Consider the following 15,003-nt stretch of genomic DNA (forward strand, 5'->3'; position numbering starts at 1 on the left):
AGCCTGGGTATGGAGGTAAGCGCCAACAGTCTTTATGTGCTGGCAACAGCCTTCAGGGAGGAGGGAGGGGGAGGTAGTGCTCCAAGGGGTGCAGGAGGTGGGTTGGGCTGCACTTGGGGTGGGGGTTTGGGGTGGGTATGCATGTGAAGGAATGGTGGGGCGGGGGCACTTGGAGCTCAGGGAGTGGAGGTGGGTGATGGGGTTCAGATGTGTGGGATGTGGAGTGAGTAGTGGGTCACTGGGCTGCGCTGTAAGGGTAGTGCGTTCAAGGAACGCGACTTGGCTTACTTCTTAGTGCCTGTCCATGCACTCCTGTGGGCTCCAGGCTTCTGCTTTAGGCTCCAGTTCTCTGCTTCTCAGTTCCTCAGCTTTTGCAACCAGGGCCACCCTATGTGGTGCAGAAGACTCTCCCAAATCAGTTATACTCTGGAATTACTGTCTCAGTCGCCCTCCCATCCCTTCTCTAACTTTTCCTTGGAGCAAGGCTGATCTCAAGCGCTCCTATTCAGCCATCTTCCTGGAACCCAAGGCTCTCCTTTGATACTTGGTCAAACTTATTCTGGACCTTTAGAGTTGCCCATGCTTAACTGTTCAGGTTTTCTCAGTTTCTGCACCTGATTCTTGCCTTGGATATGCAGTATCATTTTTAAGATTGCCTTTTTTTTCTTTGTAGATTCTATTGTGATATATTCACTTATCATATATTCCATCCAAAGTATACAATCAATGTTTCCCATTATCATCACTTAGCTGTAAGATCGCCTTTTGTGTGCAATTATTTCACCTCCAGGAGTAAACTTCCTTTCCTCTCTTCCTTCTCCAGAAATATTGATCTATTCTGTTCTGGTTTTGTGCAGAATTTTCTCCCCAGCTCCTATGATTTGTTTAAATTCTCTCCCTCACTCAGTGCCCCCTTTTCCTTACTCTTTTAGTTTTGGAACTCATCCTCTTTTACAGCAGTTCAGTACCCCCACCTCCCCTTCTTTATTGTGACATTTTTCTTCCTCTGGTATCTTCCCTGTTAGGGTTTTCCACCCTGGGGATGGGGCCAATCCAAAAAGGTCCATTTTGTGTTTAGGTGGCCCAGCAAACAGAGACAGAATTGAGTGTGTTCACCACTTGCCAACAGTTCTGCCACAGTCTTTTTTCTTTTTTTGCCTCTGGGGGGACTTTTTCAAATTATTTATTTTTTATTGATATATATCATATAGTCACATACCATGTAATCATCCAAAGTGTACAACCAATGGTTCACAATATCACATAGCTATGCATTTATCATCACAATCAACTTTTTTCTTCTTTTTGTGAAAAATAACATATATACAAAAAAGGAATAAATTTTAAAGTACATTGCAACAATTAGTTGTAAAACAGATTCCAGAGTTTGGTATGGGTTACAATGGCACAATTTTAGGTTTCTGCTTCTAGCTGCTGTAAGATACTGGAGACTAAAAGAAATATCAATATTATGATTCAGCAATCATACTCATTTGTTAAGCCCTACCTTCTCTGTATAACTTCACCTTCACCTTTGAGCTTTCTATCTCACTCTTTAGGGGTATTTGGGCTATGCCCATTCTAACTTTTTCATGTTAGAAGGGGATATATCAATAGTATGGGATAGAGGGATGGAACTAGTTGATGTTCTGGAGAGGCCAGCCCCTCTGAATTTCAGGACTTGGTCCAGGGACCCACTTGGTGGTTGTAGGTTTCTAGAAAGTTACCCTAGTGCATGGAACCTTTGTCGAATCTTATATAATGCCTGTTCTAGTTTGCTAGCTGCCAGAATGCAATATACCAGAAACAGAATGGCTTTTAAAAAGGGAAATTTAATAAGTTGCTAGTTTACAGTTCTAATGCTGAGAAAATGTCCCAATTAAAACAAGTCTATAGAAATGTCCAATCTAAGACATGCAAGGAAAGATACCTTGGTTCAAGAAGGCTGATGAAGTTCAAGGTTTCTCTCTCAAGTGGAAGGGCACATGGCAAGCACAGTCAGAGTTTCTCTCTCATCTGGAAAGGCACATGGTGAACACGGTCAGGGTTCTTCTCTCATCTGGAAGGGCATATGGCAAACATGGCATCATCTGCTAGCCTCTTCTCCTGGCTTCCTGTTTCATGAAGGCCTCTGGGAGGCATTTTCCTTCTTCATCTCCAAAGGTCGCTGGCTGATGGACTCTGCTTCTCGTGGCTATGTCATTCTCTGATCTCTCAAAAATCACTCTCATTCTCCAAAATGTTTCCTCTTTTATAGGACTTCAGAAACTAATCAAGACCCACCCAAATTGGTATAGACACACCTCCAGCTAATCCAGTTTAACAATCACTCTTGACTAAATCACATCTCCAGGGAGATGATCTAATTGCAGTTTCAAACATACAATACTGAATAGGGATTAGAAGAAATGGCTGCCTTTACAAAATGGGATTAGGATTAAAACGTGGCTTTTCTAGGTAATACATCCTTTCAAACCAGCACAATGCCCTAGGTGTTCTTTAGGATTGGCAGGAATGGTTTTGGTTGGGGTTTGGCAAGCTATGATAGGTAGCAATGTCTAACTGAAGCTTGTTTAAGAATGAACTCCAGAGTAGCCTCTCAACTCTATTTGAACTCTCTCGGGCACTGATATGTATTTGTTACACTTCTTATCCCCTTTTTGGTCAGGAGGGCATTGTTGATCCCATGGTGCCAGGACCAGGCTCATCCCTGGGAGTCATTTCTCTTGCTGCCAGGGAGACTTTCATCCCTGGATATCATGGGAAGGGCACTGATTTCACTCATAGAGTTGGGCTTAAAGAGTGGGGGCACTTTTGTATATGGCACACCTCAGCCACTTATGTTTCATCCTGGGTCTCTGCAGACTTGGGTTCCTGTGCCTGGAAATGTTTGGGGTTCTCACTTGCTGTGGGTGGCTCTATGGTTTACATTTGCAACAGGAGGGACCCAAGCCATGTTACCTCTGTATGACTCTTAAGCTGTGTGGGGCTGAGTGAGGGGGAGTTCAGCATTTGTGGAGTTCTTCTCTAGTTTCTATCAAATTCCAGAGTTCCAAGAAAGTGGGATTCATCCTTTTGTTAGTTGATTCTGAGGGGGGAAAGTTTTCCAGATGTCTTACATAGCTATGTTGATGACATCACCTGGGGTTGTCCTTTGATCCAGGGACAGGACAGGAGCAAGAACTAAGGTGTAAAGAGATAGAGACAGAGAGATGAGTAAGAGGATGTGACTGGACCATGAGCAGAGAAGGAAAAGTAGAAAAGAGAGCAGACAGAGGGGAATTAGGAGAGGGACCTAAGAGTAAGAGGCAGGGAAATACACTCACTCTGGGGAGAAGAGGAGGTATGAATACTGGGAGGATGGAGGAAGGGGCAGGGAGAGGGAGGTCCTTTAGACACTTGCACCAGGATTATGATTAACATCATAAGGGAAATGGAGGAAAAGGAAAGGAGCTGTGAGGGACTGGGGAATGGGGATTAAGGGAATGGCCTCTGGCACAAAAATAGAAGACCCACCTCATCCAAGGCTTCCCTGAGCTTAAGGTTGTGGAGGAACAGACTGACCTGGTCTTTCATGGGCTTTGGCAACAGATTCCAAGATGATATGCAGTCATCTGAAAGTCTAATGTTTTTGTTTTATACTGAGGAAAAGTGGAAAAAGGTGGATATTGGCCTCTCAGCTAATAGCCTCAGGGAGGCTCTGGGAACAGAGTGTGGGAATTGGGAAGCAGGGCTTCTCCAGCAAGGATGGGGATGGAGCCTGATGCTGGGGTGGGTGGGTGGGAAGGTTATAGTAGGTTCTGGAAATCACAGTGGAGGAAGAGAAGGGAAACTGAGGAGAGTGACTGGAACAGAGGGAACCCAGAGGAAGACAGATAAGTGTCGTGGGCCTAGGTAGAGAAATCAAATGACTGCTCATCACTTACTAGAGAAACTCATTCTTCCATAGCCCCTTTGGGCATGATTAAAAAGGTCAGTATGGGGTAGGATTTATGGGGAGTGCAAGGGAAGAAGGAGACACATCAGTGTCCCACTCACCCCCTCCACCATGCTAGTCCCTCATGTTGGTCAGGTCCAAGTGAGTTCCCCAAGGCCTGTAAACCTTCATTCCTGAAGTTTCTGGACCTTCAGTAGTCCTGCCTGGATTGGGTTGTTTGCAGTTTTCCATTGACTATAATCACAGGGCATAGTAATACTAAGAGATGCCCTAGTGGAGCGCCTGTATTCCAGGAAAACTCTTCTTTACCTCCATTGTGTAGTTGCAGTCCTATTCCCTATAATCAGGATCAATCACCCCAAAAATACTAATCCCCCTTCATGCCTGTTGATTCAGTGGCATAAGAAGCCCAAAGTAGTCAGGTGGTAGTCTTAACTTTCAGTTCAGTGGAATCAATGGAAGGTAGGAGCATTCCTTCTTTAGGAACTAAGACCTGTAGACCAGCAGAGCTTAAGATTTCATGGACAGGAAGCAAAAAAAGTGGATCACAAGGGATGATAGTGACTGGTGCCACTCCCATTTCCACACCTTGATTCCTGGACCCATGAATTCCAGCTATGGGAGAAACAGCACCATAGAATGGATTCAGATTCAGAGCATATACAGCCTTCTGGAGAACATTGTCCCAGCCCTGCAAGGTATTGCCACCTAGTTAGCACTACAATTGGGTCTTCAAAAGGTCATTCCAGCATTCTATCAACCCAGCTGCCTCTGGATGATGGAGAACATTGTAAGACCAGAGGATTCCATGAGCATGTGCCCATTCCCGCACTTCATTTGCTGTGAAGTGGGTTCCTTGATCAGAAGCAATGCTGTATGGAATATCATGACAATGGATAAGGCATTCTGTAAGTCCATGTATGGTAGTTTTTGTGGATGCGTTGCATGCAGGGACTGCAAACCCATATCCAGAGTACATATCTATTCCAGTCAGAACAAATCACTGCCCCTTCTATCACAGAAGTTGTCCAGTGCAATCAACCTGCCACCAGGTAGCAGGCTGATCATCTTGGGGAATGGTGCCATATCAGGGACTGCTGCTGGCAGATTGGGCATTCAGCAGTGGCCATAGCTAAGTCAGCCTTGGTGAGTGCAAGCTCATGTTGCTGAGCCCATGCATAATCTCCATCCCTACCATCATGTCTACTTTGTTCATGAGCCCATTGAGCAATGACAGGAGTTGCTGGGAAAAGAGGCTGACTGGTATCCATAGAACAGGTCATCTTGTCCACTTGATTATTAAAACCTTCCTCTGCTGAAGTCATTCTCTGGTATGCATTCATGTGGGACACTAATAGCTTCATGTTTTTAGCCCACTCAGAAAGGTCTATCCACATATCTCTTCCCCAGATCTCTTTGCCACTAATTTTCCAGTCATGTTCCTTCCCAGTTCCATTAGCAACAGCCAAACCATTAGCAACAGCCCATGAGTCAATATTCAAATGCACTTCTGAACAGTTGTCCTTCTAAGCAAAATGAATAACCAGGTACACTGCTTGAAGTTCCACCCACTGGGAGGATTTCTCTTCACCACTGTCCTTTAAGGACATCCTAGAATGGGGTTGTAGTGTTGCAACTCTCCACTTCCGGGTTGTCCTGCATATCATGCAGAACCATCTGTAAACCAGGCCTGATTTTTCTCTTCCTCAGTCAGCTGATTACAAGGAACTCCCCCAAGAGGCCATAGCTCTGGTCTGGGAAAGAGAAGGGAATGTGGCAGGAGTGGGGGCCATGGGCATTTGGGCCAGTTCCTCATGTAACTTATTTGTGCCTTCAGGACCTGCTCGAGCCCTATCTCTAATATACCAATTGCATTTTATGATGGAGTGTTGCTATGCATGCCCAACTTTGTGGCTTGGTGGGTCAGACAACACCCAGCTCATGATAGGCAACTCAGGTATCATTGTAACTTGGTGGTCCATGGTTAAGGATTCAGTCTCTATTAAGGCCCAAAACAGGCTAAAAGCTCTTTCTCCAAAGGAGAGTAGTTATCTGTAGCAGATGGTAAGGCTTTGCCCCAAAATCCTAAAGGTCCACATTGTGATTCTCTCTGCATTGTGCCAAAGACTCCAGACAGCATCCCTACTTGCCACTGACACTTTCAGCACCATTGGATCTACTGGATCATATGGCCCAAATGGCAGTGCAGTTGGCACAGCAGCCTGGACATGTCACAGACCCTCCTCTTGTCCTGGTCCCTACTCAAAACTAGCAGCTTTTCTGGTCACTCAGTAAATGGGCTGGAGTAGCACACCCAAATGAGGATATGTTGTCTCCAAAATTCAAAGAGGCCAACTAGGCATTGTGCCTCTTTTTTTTGGTCATAGGAGGGGCCAGATGCAACAGCTTATCCTTCACCTTAGATGAGATATCTTGATAAGCCCCACACCACTGAACACCTAGAAATTTCACTCGAGGTGGAAGGCACCTGTATTTTTGTTGGATTTTATCTCCCTTCCCCTGACATGCAAATGCCTTACCAATAAGTCTAGCGTAGTTGCTACTTCTTGCTCACTAAGTCCAATCAGCATGATATCATCAAAATAATGGACCATACCAGTATCCACTGGGAGGGAGAAACGATCAAGGTCCCTGTGGACCAGATTGTGACATAGGGCTAGAGAGTTGATATACCCCTGAGACAGGACAATGAAGGTATACTGCTGGCCTTGCCAACTGAATGCAAACTGTTTCTGGTAGTCCTTACTGGCAGTTATTGAGAAAAAAGCATTTTTCAGATCAATAGCTGCATACCAGATACCAGGTGATGTGTTGATTTGCTCAAGCAATGATACTACATCTATCTGTGACAGCAGCTACAGTTGGAGTCACCACCTGGTTAAGTTAATGATAATCCACTGACATCCTCCAAATCCCTTCTGTTTTCTGCACAGGCCAGATAGGAGAGTTGAATGGGGGGTATGTGGTGGGAACCACCACCCCTGCATCCTTCGAGTCCTTAAGAGGGGCACTAATTTCTGCAGTCCCGCTAGGAATATGGTTTTGCTTCTGAATCACTATTTTACTAGGTAGGGGCAGTTCTAATGGCTTCTACTTGGCCTTTCTTACCATAATAGGCCTCCCACGAGTCAGAGAACTAATGTGGGAATTCTGCCAGTTGCTGATGTCAATTTCAATTATGCATTCTGAAACTGGGGAAATGACCACAGAATGGGTCCAGGGACCTACTGGACCCACTGTGAGATGGATCTGAGCTAAAACTCCATCGATCACCTGACCTCCATAAGCCCCTACTCTGACTGGTGGACCAGACTGATGTTTTGGTCTCCTGGAATTAGTGTCACTTCTGAGCCTGTGTCTAACAATCCCAGAAATATCTGATCATTTCCTTTTCCCCAATGCACAGTCAACTTGGTAAAAGGTTGTAGGTCTCTGGGGAAGGCTGGGGGGAAGGTTGACAGTATAAATTTGGGGCAGTGTTAAAAGGTCTTTCCCCAAGGGTACCCAGCCCTCCCCTTATTCAAGGGGCTCTGGGTCTGTAAACTGTCTTGTCTGGGAATTAAAGGGCTGTGACTCTGTTTTTGTAGTTCAAATTAGACTTCTGTTTACTTGACCTAAAATTCTTCTGTTTATTCAGTTCAAACAAGAATTTAGTAGACTGCCCATCTATTTTACTTCTAGGTACCCCATGATCTACTAGCGAATGTCACGAGTCTCTGTGAGTCAGATTATTTTGACTGCTGCTTTGAGTCTGCTGTCCATTATGGTGGCCATGTTCACCTTGTCCATGGTGATTAACTGTTGCCACATGGCTTCGGCCAACTCAGGATCCAGTCATCCCCATTCTGTTTAAGGATTCCAGCTCGGTGACAGCAGTTTCCATAGTAATATCTGACCTACAGATATTATTGTATCTGACCTACAAATATAGGGTGACTACAGAGGTCTTCAGGAATGATGGAGCTCGTCTCATGAATTATTCTCAAGGTGCTGGTGAAAGATGTGTCCTCTGGACATTCCTGGGGTGTATAAGCAGGTCTTCCATGATAAATCCGCTCTTACATTCCAATCTCTCTAAGCCTCTGATCCCTCATCTACATTATACCTGGGCTGTTCTGGCATTTCAACCTCAGCTAATGTTGTCCACCTTTTGATCCATGTTTCAGCCAACCATCCAAGCAAACTGCTAATGCCCTTTATAATCCCTTGAGCTGCAACACTGAATTCAGAATCTCTGCTTAGTGGGCCCATATCAATAAATTTAGCTTGATCCAAGTTTATATTCCTTCCACTTTATCCTACACCCTTAATATCCATTCGCACACATATTCCCCTGATTTCTCTCTACATAGATTGGGAAATTCATGATGTTCTTTTGGAGTATAGCATAACTTCTGTTTCTCAAGGTACTTTGTACCTCACCTTTTGGGGCCTGTTGGGACTTTAGTCTAACTATAGGTCTTAAAGAAAATAGGAGTGGTGGGGGTGGGTCAGGAAAAGAAATAGAAGTGTCTTTCAAGCCAATTACCTCAGAGCATTCCATTGCAGTTTCATCTGGTGAAACAGGATTAGTTGCTCCAGACAGAGGAGGAGTGAAGGCTGTTTCCCCAGGGGAGGTGGTTATAGGGTTAGCAGGCACTGAAGGGTTAATCTCATTACATGGAGGTTGAATGGCAGACTCCTCCGGGAAGACTGGAGGCTGGGAACTGTTTCCTGGAGGCAGGCTGGAGGTCATGAAGCTCTTTCCTCAGGACAGTCCATTACAGTTCTATCTAGAAAAGACTCAGCAGATTCCAGGAGTCTGTCTCTGCATTGCCATCATTATCAAGCCATATATCCTCATACCAAGTTTCAGGATCCTGTTCTCTTCCAATCAAATCCCTTACTTTAACAGCAGACACTCTGCAAGGTTGAAATTTTAGTTTACGTTGTAAATCTGCTACTCACACAATGAAGCTCTGTGTCTGGTTTTCAGAGATCTCAAGTCTGCAACCACAGGAAATGAGATTGTCTTTCAGGGCAAACATGGAAATTTTTACATCATTCATACGGTGCTTAAGGTGCAAATTTGAAGCCTTCAGCTCATCCCTTTCCTTCATTACTGTATCCAGCATATCTAACAACAACCAGCCAACATCATTATACCTCTTAATTCCACAAAACTCTGTAAAAGCTGTCAAAAACACTCTCACCCAGAGCCTTGCTTTGTGTAAGTGTACAACTAGCAGAATCTTATGATGACATTTTAACTATCTCTTTTGCCAACTCACCCCATGGATTGTCAGTGCCATCTTGATTATTGGAAACAGAGTCATTAATGCCTCTGAGTCTAATCAGAGTAGAAAACCAATTATAAAAACCCATTTTTAAGATTCTCTTTCTCAAGAACTACTCCAGGCATCAAGCTGTATTAGTAAGTGTTCTCTAGAGAAACAGAACCAACAGGAGATGTCTATGAATATGAGAGGTATAAAGGTGTCTCATGCAACCATGGGAACAGAAGAGTCCAAAATCCACAGGGCAGGCTGTGAAGCTGGCAGCTCCAATGAAGGTCTGGACGAACTCCACAGGAGAGGCTTGCTGACTGTAGGAGCACCAAAAGTCTCTCTTCTACCTACAAAAAGACTTCAACTCATTGGATTATCTCATTGCTGGGAGACATGCCTTAGTTGATCACAGATGTGATCAGCCACAGATGCGATCAACTGGCTGTTGATTTAATACACCAGCTTTCTGGTTTATCAACCAGCCACAAAATATTCTTGCAGCAATGGTCATGCCAGTTCTTGCCTAACCAGACAACTGGGCATCATCATTTGGCCAAATTAACTTCGGAACCTAACCATCACAGGGCTTTAGCAAGATTCACACCCAATAGTTTTGGCTTCCTCCCAAGATGTGTTCTCCCAGGTCATGCTATTAGTTTGGGCCTCAGACTGCTTTTTAGTGAGCCTGCTTTGGGTCTCCTACCCTCTGGTCAAGCAGATGAAAAGGCAGGTCAAACCCGCAAACAGATACTCATTTTTTATGTGCCTTAGCAAGTCTAGAGCTAGGTAGGAAAAAAGGGAGAATGGTGAACCAGAGTGGACTCAATTAGCCAGCACCTATTGGGCAAAAAGGGGAAACCTCTCCAGTGCCCTTTCCTTTTACCATCCAGAAAACATCCTGATATAATTGACATGGGCAAGATAGCTCCAATGGGGTGTCTCTCAGGGCCTCTCTGCTTTGCTATTAGACTAACCCACTTAATTTGCAATTTTCTAGTCCCTAGCTCCTAACCCATTTCCAGAACACCAGTCTTCCCACACATCCCACTTTAGAGTCCCATCCACTCCCATTTCTGTGGGATTCAGAGCATCCCCTGGGCAAAGTCCCAGCAATGAACTGTTTGGAGGAGCAGGACTGAAGGGACTATTTCTAGTCTGACAGATGGCTGGGGACAGAGAAGTCCTAGCTTCTGATCTTCCAGGGCTACTGGGCACATCATAATAGCTAAACTTTACTGAAAGCTTCTTTTGTGCCATTCTAAACTCTCTTTATCAGTTGATCATACTAACAACCCTATAAGAAAAAGGCTACTATTATCCCCATTTTAGAAATGAGGGAACAGGTTCAGAGAGGTTAAACAGATTGGTCAGGGTCACCCAGCTAGTAAGTCATTTTTCCAGGATTCAAAATGTGCCATCTATCACAAAAGCCCTTGTTCTAAACCACTGTGCTGGAATTCCTCCAGGGGTTCTCAATTTTAGTTATGGCACCAGTGTCTTCCCACATCTTCCAAACCTCAGTATTGCCTTCCATCTTTCCCACCCACTCTCCTATATTCAGTAAGCAGCCAAATTGTGTCCTTTCCCCTCTTTCTTTCTCCACTCCAACCACAAATGCTCTAATTTAGGTCTTTATTACTTCCCACCTAAAATCTTTCTTTTTTATGTGGAGAATTTGTTATTATAAAGGCAGTATGAGTACATTAAAGGAAATTTGGAAACTGGCAATGAGGAAAAAGAAAATTGACCTAGAGTCCAATTATCTTATTACCACCATTATACTTTCTTTCCATCTATATTTTTCCTATGTGTACACCCTTTTACATAATTGTAGTCACTTTTTATGAGAATCTTTTATCCCACTTCTCAATTAACCTTTATCATAAGTGTTTTTTCTACATTTTTTTAACCTACTGGTAAGTATTCTGATGGCTATGTAACATTTCATTGTTAGGATGTCCCATAGTTTACTAAGCTATTCTCCTCTCCAAAGCTTTTCTGAAGTTTCTAAATTTTCTATATTTTAAGTAATGCTGTGATTCCAAGAAATGGAGTCACTGTTTCAAAGATTGTGAACATTAATACAAGTTGCTTTTCTGAGAGACTAGCTTACTTGAAGGGTATGATATTCTACCTAGTCTCTTTAAATCCTTCCCAAGATTGGGTAACATCATTGAAAACTCTTTACCCCTTTAATATGATTCCATTTATATATATCAAAACAAGCAAAACTAATAAGGATGTTTAAAACTAGGACAGTAGTTACTCTTGAGAGGAAAAAATTATCAGAAAGGGGTAAAAGGAGGGCTTCTGGGGTGCTGATAATGTTTTGCTTCTTGGTAGCAGTACTGGTTACTAACAGTGTTAAGTTTGAGAAAATTTGTCAAGTTGTACATGTATGCCAGGTGGAGTTTTCTGTATATTATGCTTCAATAACGAGCTGCTAAGTTCACCAAAGTCACAGTCCACAAAAGAAAAAAGGACAATTTGGACTTCATCAAATGTGAAAACTTTAGGGCAGGCCACTGTGGCGCAGCAGGCAGAGTTCTTGCCTGACATGCCAGACGCCCAGGTTCAGTACCTGGTGCCTGCCCATGAAAAAAAAAAAAAAGTAAAAGCTTTTATGTTTCAAAGGACAACATAAAGAAAATGAAAATAATGGGAGGAAATATTTGCAAATCATATATCTATTAAGAGACCTATCTAGAGACATATAATAATCCTTTCAGCTCAGTAATAAAAAGATAACCCAAATAAAAATGGAAAAATGACCTGAATAATTTCTCTAAAGAAGATATATAAGTCACCAATAATTACATAAAAAGATAATGCTCAACATCATTAGTCATCAGGGAAATGCAAATCAAAAGTATAATGAGACGCCACTTAATACCCACCAGGATGACTATAATCAGATAATAACAAGTGTTGGTGAGGATATGGAGAAATTAGAACCCTCATTCAATGCTGGTAGGAATGTAAAATGGTGCAGGCTTTGGAAAACAGTCCAGCATTTCTTCGAAAATTAAATATAGTTACCATAGGACCTGGCAACTCTACTCCTACTACATACAGGCATACCTTGTTTTATTGCAGTTTACTTTTTTTTTTTTATCACACTAAACACACGCCTTTTACAAATTGAAGGTTTGTGGCAATCCTGCCTCAAGCAAGTCTACTGGCACCATTTTTCCAAAAGCATGTGCTCACTTTGCGTTTCTACATAATATTTTGAAACACAAAGTTTCTGTGTCATGTTTTGGTAATTCTCACAATATTTCAAACTTCTTCAATTTTTATCCTATCTGTTATGGTGCTTTGTGATCTCTGATATTTGCTGTTACTATTGTCATTGTTTTGGGGCACCATGAACTGCACCCATATGACATGGTGAATTCAACGATAAATGTGTGTGTTCTGACTGCTCCACTGACTGGCCTTTCCCCTGCTCCATGCTCCTCGGGCCTTCCTATTTCCTGAGACACAACAATATTGAAATTAAGGCAATTAAGGCAATTAATAACCCTATATTGGCCTCTAAGTGTTGAAGTGAAAGGAAGAGTTGCCATTCCCTCACTTGAAATCAAAAGCTAGAAATGATTAAGCTTGGTGAAGAAGGCATGTAGAAAGCCTAGATCAGCCAATAGCTAGGCCTCTTGTGCTAAAGTTGTGAATGTAAAGGAAAAGTTCTTGAAGGAAATTAAAAGTGCTACTTCATTGAACACACAAATGATCAGAAAGTGAAACAACCTTATTGCTGATAGAAAGTTTTAGTGGTCCAAACAGGAGATCAAGGCAGCCATAGCATTACCTTAAGCCAAAGCCTAATCCAGAGCAAGGCTGTACCTCTGTTCAATTCTATGAAAGCTGAGATTGGTGAGGAAGCTTCAGGTGAAGTTTGAAGCTAGCAGAGGTTGGATCATGAGGTTTAAGGAAATAAGCTCTCTCCATAATATAAAAGTGCAAGGTAAAGCAGAAAAGTTATTCAGAAGATCTAGCTAAGATAATTGGTTGATTAAGGTGGCTGCACTGAACATCAGATTTTCAATGTATATGAAGCAGCTTTCTACTGGAAGAAGATGCACTTTTTAGCAATAAAGTATTTTAATTGAGGCAAGCACTTTTTTTTTTTGCATAATGCTATTGCACACTTAATAGCCAACAGTAGAGCATAAGCCTAATTTTCATATGTACCGGGAAACCAAAAATGTGTGTGACTTGTTTTGCTGTGATCCTCACTTTTTTGTAGTGGTGTGTGACTGAACCTGCAATATCTCCAAGGTATGCCTGTATTATATAGCCCTCAATATAAATGAACTGCAGCAATAAATAACAATATGAATCTTAGCAAACCAATAAGTGAAAATTATAAGCCCCCAAAATGACATACAAAAGATATAATGTTATGTGACTGTGTGATTGTGAAACCTTGGGTCTGATGCTCCTTTTTCCAGGGTATGGACAGACAAGTAAACAATTATGGATAAAATAAATAAATAATAGGAGGGATAAGGGGTAAAATAAATTGGGTAGATAGCAATACTAATGGTCAATGAGAGGGAGGGGGTAAGGTGTATGGTATGTATGTGTACTTTTCTTTTTCTTTCTTTTTCTGGGGTGATACAAATGTTCTAAAAAATGATCATGTTGATGAATACATAACTATGTGATGATGTGAGCCACTGATTGTACACCATGTATGGACTGTGTGTGAAGATTTGTCAATAAAGATATATTTTTAAAATTACACACAGCAGGATTCCTTTATAACAAGATAAGAAAATAAGTAAAAAAAAAATTAAATATAAAATTTTAGGAATATATATAACTGAGATAAAACTATATAAAAAGGAAAGCAAGGGAATGATGGTACCTTTAGTGAGATGGGATGGGGATGGACCACATAGCTAGATTCCCTTATTGCCAAATCCTATCTTTCATTTTTATGAGTTTTTATGACAGTATTACGAGTAAATAAATGTGTGCTGTGCATGGAACAATGATGAGACTGTGTCATGAACCAAGGTTATGATTAATCTAGTTCTGTGTACCTGAGGTTCATTAAAATAAAGAGAGGAAAATGGACAAACAAAATGCAGTATATATCAATTGGAATCCTATTCAGCTATAAAAAAGAATGAAGGTCTGATGCATGCTAAAACACGGATGGACCTTGAAGACATCATATTGAATGAAATAAATAAGACACAAAAGGACAAATTTTGTATGATATCACTTATGTGAGTTAACTAGAATATGGAATTACATAGAGAAAGTAGATTATAGGTGGGGTGAGAAGAATGAGGAGTTAATGCTTAAACTGTACAGTTTGTTTGGGGTGATCAAAGAGTTTTGGTAATTGATAGTGGTGATGGTAGCAAACATTGTGAATGTAATTAACACCACTGAATTGTATACTTGAAAGCGACTAAAATGGGAAATATTGTGGTATATATTATGTTAGCACAATAAAAAAAAAAAAAAAAAAAGAGAAAAGTATGCCTATCTCCTCCAAAGAGTCTTATTTGGTTGGGGATAATATGGAAAAGATTCTTCTCCACCAACCTTCTCTAGGACTTTTCAGGGACTGTCCCTAGGTTCTCCTCCTAGAGAGGTGAGCACGTAGCACAGAGGTGGGACAACAGGGAGGGGGGAGATTAAGTCAAAGTTTAGCTACTTCAGAAAAGGGTTCCAGAATAGGCAGAAAAGCGGGTCTCCTCTGGAGGCTGGAATAGGAGCCTGGGAGAATGGGTCTGTTTCCACTCCTATTCAGCTTCC

General features: G+C 42.1%; 1 non-coding gene across 1 annotated transcript; it reads left to right on the forward strand.

The window, feature by feature from the left end:
• The first annotated feature begins 14,217 nt into the window (after positions 1-14,217).
• On the forward strand, positions 14,218-14,288 carry LOC143654694 (small nucleolar RNA SNORD112). Its single transcript, XR_013161889.1, has one exon. It is a non-coding gene; the product is annotated as a small nucleolar RNA SNORD112 (small nucleolar RNA).
• The last annotated feature ends 715 nt before the right edge of the window (positions 14,289-15,003 follow it).

This window comes from Tamandua tetradactyla, chromosome 13 (assembly GCF_023851605.1).
Source record: "Tamandua tetradactyla isolate mTamTet1 chromosome 13, mTamTet1.pri, whole genome shotgun sequence".
Taxonomy (NCBI): domain Eukaryota; kingdom Metazoa; phylum Chordata; class Mammalia; order Pilosa; family Myrmecophagidae; genus Tamandua; species Tamandua tetradactyla.